Below are 5000 nucleotides of genomic sequence, written 5' to 3' on the forward strand. Positions count from 1 at the left end.
AGATTCAATCAATCAATCAGTCAGTCAGTCAGTCAGTCAGTCAATCAGTCTATCTTCTTCTTCTTCTGTGTTGTAAGATGTGGTGCAGAGCAAATATGGATCAGTCCCCACGTTTTGACACCTCCATGAAACTGAAACAGTTCATTAATTTTGTTCTGTTTCATGTTCATGTTTTCTACAAACCTAGAGGGAGGGGGTGGGGGGTGGGGGTGGGTGGGGGGGGGGGGGCTCTTAAAACCCTGACCAGCACGTGATAGATTTTTTCTCTCTCTCTCTCGTAATTTGGGCATCTGCTTTGTTGTTGTTGTTACTGTGTTGTTGTTGTTGTTTTTGTAAGCTGATGTAATTGTGTTGCGTGTGTGGGTGAGTCCGCAAGCCTTTGGTGCCACTTTTTGAAACTGAACCTGCGGGAAGGGGGTGTTGGGGGGGGGGGGGGGGGGGGAGGCATGTGACGTCAGACTGTAGGTGATAGAGACACTCAGTACGTCGTTTTTCTCACTAGTTAAAAAGCCTGTCTATCTGACGGAAACTTCGGAAGGTGGAACGTGGGCCGTAAAAAGGGAAAAGAACACGAGAGAGAGAGAGAGAGAGAGAGAGAGAGAGAAGTTAATCCCGACTCAAAGGTTGCCCGGGCAAAGCACATAAAACGTGGCTTTAAATAAAACCCTTCTGCCTGTAAATGCGCACGGGTTTAAGTGTACCATCGTGGGTTCGAAGAATGATAGGTGCGAGAAGAGTGCGTGGGTGGGTGTAAGCACGCACGGTAGGCATCTTTGTGTGTGTGTGTGTGGGGGGTGGGGGTGCACGCGCGCGTTTGTGCGTGGTGTGTGTCGCTGTATGTGTCAGGAAGACAGTCGAGGAGAGAGAGAGCGGGAGAGAGAGAGGGAGAGACAGACAGACAGACAGAGAGGGAGACAGACAGACAGAGACACACAGACACACACAGAGGGACAGAGACACAGAGAGAGAGAGAGAAGCCGGAGATGAGAGAGACAGACAAAGAGAGACAGAGAGAGAGAGAGAGAGACACACACACACACACACACACACACACACACACACACACACACACACACAGAGAGAAAGACACACACACACACACACACACACACACACACACACACACACACACACAGAGAGAGATTTATGAAGTGGTTGATCGTCACTGTGATCTGTTGAAATAAAACCGAACTGGTTATTTCATAAGTTTTGACGTCCTCCCTTTGATTGATTGATCTATAACATTTATTGCTTAAAAAATCAAAATCGTACGACTGCCACTTCCTCCGTTATTTCCTTCAACACCATCACCATAATCCTCCTCCTCCTCCTCTTCTTCTTTTTCGTGTTCTTCTCTTCTCTTCCTTCTTTTTCTTCGTCCTCGCCTTCTTCTTCTTCTTGTGTTTTGACCTTGTGTCTTGTTGTTCTTCCTGCTCCTCCTCCTTCTTCCTCCTCCTCCTCCCTCTTCTTCTTCGTCTTCCTTCGTTATTTTCTTCACCACCACCACCATGTTCATCATCATCATCATCAACATCGTCTTCTTCTTCGTATTCGCCTTTTTCTTCTTTCTTCGATCTCGCCTCCTCCTCCTCCTCCCCCTTCTCCTCCTGCTCATCCTCTTTCTTCTTCTTCTCCTCCTCCTCCTCCACCTTCTTCTTCTTCGTCTTATTCGTCCTCCTCCTCCTTCTTCTTGATTTCCTTTCCCCTCTTCTTCTTTCTTTTTCAAACCCCCTCCCACCTGCTCCTGCTCCCGCACCTCCTCTTCCTGATTCCTCGGTCTCTGCCCCAGTAGGCTGTAGGTAGTATCGTCCAACACGGGCGTGCTCAGTTATGAATCGGAGATGGCAGACTCACAGTTAACCAAACCATCAGACTAAAATCTGGCAAGTTAAGATCATTAGCATGAACATGGTAAAGCAGGCCTGACGCTTAGGAAAACAGCAACAACACCAATAACAACAATAACAATAACAACAAAAAGAGTGCGCTAAGTTTTAACACGAACATGGAAGATTTGTCTCAGTTTGAAGGAGGTCAGCTTTCACTGTCTGAGTTTCAAAGAGGGCAGTTTCAGTTTCAAGGAGGGCCAAAGCCTACGGACTGATCCATATGCGCTACACACAACATCTGTTTGAAAAAAAAACCAACAACAACAAAAGAGCAGATGCCTGCCCTACGTATAAACTCAACGCACTGGGTCAGACCCTGAGAGCCAAACCCTGGTTTGTATAGGCTAAAACACAAATAGATAAGACTAAGTAAAAACAAGTAAGTGAACACATGAAAATGTAATGAAAATAAATGATAACACACTGAAAAAGCAAACTGGCTGAAAATGAAATTAGAAGAAAGACAGACTCTGATGACACTTAAAAAAAAAAATATTGGCACGCTGAGTTTTGTCGCGTGAACATGAAAGGCAGACTGTCGTCAATCTCCACAGACAATCCCCTTTGCTGCTGCAGCAGTTTTTTTTGTTTTTGTTTTTTACTTTCTAGCCCCTCTTCAAAAAATCCCATCCATCTTGTACACAGTCTACCACGTACGCGATCCTTCATGCGAACAGTCTGGTTTTGTACGTGTAGGAGGGGCTCCATTATGAAGCTGGAGATGAGAGAGAGACAGAGAGAGAGAGAGAGGTAGAGACAGTGACAGTCAGACACACACAGACAGAGAGAGAGAGACAGATAGAGAGACAGAGACAGACACACAGAGAGACATACAGACAGACAGAGAGAGACAGACAGACAGACGGAGGGATAGACAGAGAGAGAGAGACAGAGAGAGAAGGAATTTTGTTTAGTGTCCCGTCACACATATCGGTGATTAAAGACATTTTAGTTAGAGTATTTAATTAAGTATACATTTGAGTATTATCGTTTAGATACCTTCGCAGAGAGAGAGAGAGAGAGAACCCGCCCTAGCGCCCCCCCCCCCCCCCCCCACGCCCCCCCTCCCCCCCCCCCCCCCCCGACCCTCTCCTCCCTCCCCCCAAAAAACAACAACAACAATAACAACAAAAAGTATCAGTATCAGTAGCTCAAGGAGGCGTCACTGCGTTCGGACAAATACATATACGCTACGCCACATCCGCCAAGCAGATGCCTGACCAGCAGCTTACGTAACCCAACAGCGTAACCCAATTACAAACAACAACAACAAAACCAAACAACAAATAACAACAAAACAAAACAAAAAGAAAAACGCACGCATTGGAACAACAGAATCACATCGAACGTCATTCAGCAGAGTAATGACATTAGAGGTACGATGCCATAATTATCATTCTATTTCCGAAAAAAAAAAGCTGGTCTGCTCAGGTAGGCAGAAATGTTAGGGGGAGCTAGCCAGCCAGCCAGCGGTGATGAGCCTCTTGCAGGAAACGCGGGCCATTTCTTTTCCACAGCGTGAGTTTAGTGTGAGAAGCGTAGCGCTGTTGTGAAATGTCAGAAGTTTCGACAGCGAAAATGCATTCACGTTGAGGAAGGGGAGGGGAGGGGAGGGAAGGGAGGGGGGGGGGGGGGGGAGGGGGGGGGGGCTGCAGTTGTTAAGGTCCGTGACAAGTTCTGCCGTTTACAGTTTCTGTATGCTGTAAGTGAGGTAATTGTGTCCGTCTGTAGTTAAGTGTCCTTCGGCGGTTTTTTTTTTTTCGTTTTTTTTCTCTTCGTCTCTCTCTCTCTCTCTCTCTCTCTCTCGATTGTTTTGTCCATTTTCATGGCTGCGACTCTGCATTCCACGCTTGCTGCAGAGGAGAACAACTTTTACCCCAGCTGTGGTGGCATGCCGAGCATTCTTCACATATAATTTAATTATTCCACCATTTGCTTTTGTTTCAACAAACGATAAAAAAAATAAAAAAAACAAACAAAAAACGAAAAAAAAACAACCCGAAATAACAACTGATAAATAAGCTGTGTCAACAGCACTGACATGACAAATGCAACGTAGAACGAAATCTCTGTTCAGTCATGTCATTCTGTTTCCCAGCTGCTGATCAGTTCCCAACATGCAAACACATTCAAAGCGTTATCAAAAGCGATCAGTGAAAGTGCCTCGGAACTTCGCAGGAGAAGTGTAACGCGTCTACCTAGGAAGCGAGATAATCTGAGCGCGCTGGTTCGAATCACGGCTCAGCCGCCGATATTTTCTCCCCCTCCTTGAATGGTAGTCTTGACGCTAGTCATTTGGATGAGACGATAAACCGAGGTCCCGTGTACAGCATGCACTTAGTGCACGTAAAAGAACTCACGGCAAGAAAAGGGTTGTTCCTGGCAAAATTCTGTAGAAAAATCCACTTCGATAGGAAAAGCAAATAAAACTGCATGCAGGAAAAAATAAAAAAAGAAAAAAAAGAAGAAAAAAAAAGGGTGGCGCTGTAGTGTAGCGACGCGCTTTCCCTGGGGAGAGCAGCCCGAATTTCACACAGAGAAATCTGCTGTGATCAAAAGAAATGCAAATAAAAATATACATACATACATACATACATATATATATATTTATATATATATATATTATTTTATATTCTTTTACGTCAGTGTTATCTTTGAGTTTTGTACAACTGAAGCTGGACTGATAACATTATTTTGATTTTTCACTTTGTTTTCCTTCAACTACTTACTATATCTTAATGGGCTTCCTTATTTATTTATTCAATTATTTATTTGTTTATTTATTTATTTATTCATTCATTCATTTATTAGTTAGTTGGTTGGTTGGTTGGTTAGTTTTTTTTCTTCATTTCAGTCTATGTCCATGCTTTACACAAACATCAGATAGGCTCTTGTTATCTCGTTCGTCATTTATCAGATGGATTCCCCCGTCTCCTCGACGAAGGCGGCAGTACGTCGCAGGTCCTCCAGTCCTCCGTAGAGCTTCCGGGCCGCTGGGATTGGGTCGGGCCAGGTTTTCTCTCGGAGCGCTTGGTGGAGCTGGCAGGACTGCAGCAGATGTTGTGTTGTCTGGCTGCCTGTTCTGCAGGAGACAGACAGGATCTCACGGGT

The 5000-nt window shown here is 45.0% G+C and overlaps 1 protein-coding gene across 4 annotated transcripts in view; it reads left to right on the forward strand.

Moving 5' to 3' along the window:
* Window positions 1–5000, forward strand: part of LOC143279931 (axotactin-like) — a 178652-nt gene that overhangs the window by 59904 nt on the left and 113748 nt on the right. The window lies entirely within an intron of this gene.

The sequence above is a fragment of the Babylonia areolata genome, chromosome 3, assembly GCF_041734735.1.
Source record: "Babylonia areolata isolate BAREFJ2019XMU chromosome 3, ASM4173473v1, whole genome shotgun sequence".
Taxonomy (NCBI): domain Eukaryota; kingdom Metazoa; phylum Mollusca; class Gastropoda; order Neogastropoda; family Buccinidae; genus Babylonia; species Babylonia areolata.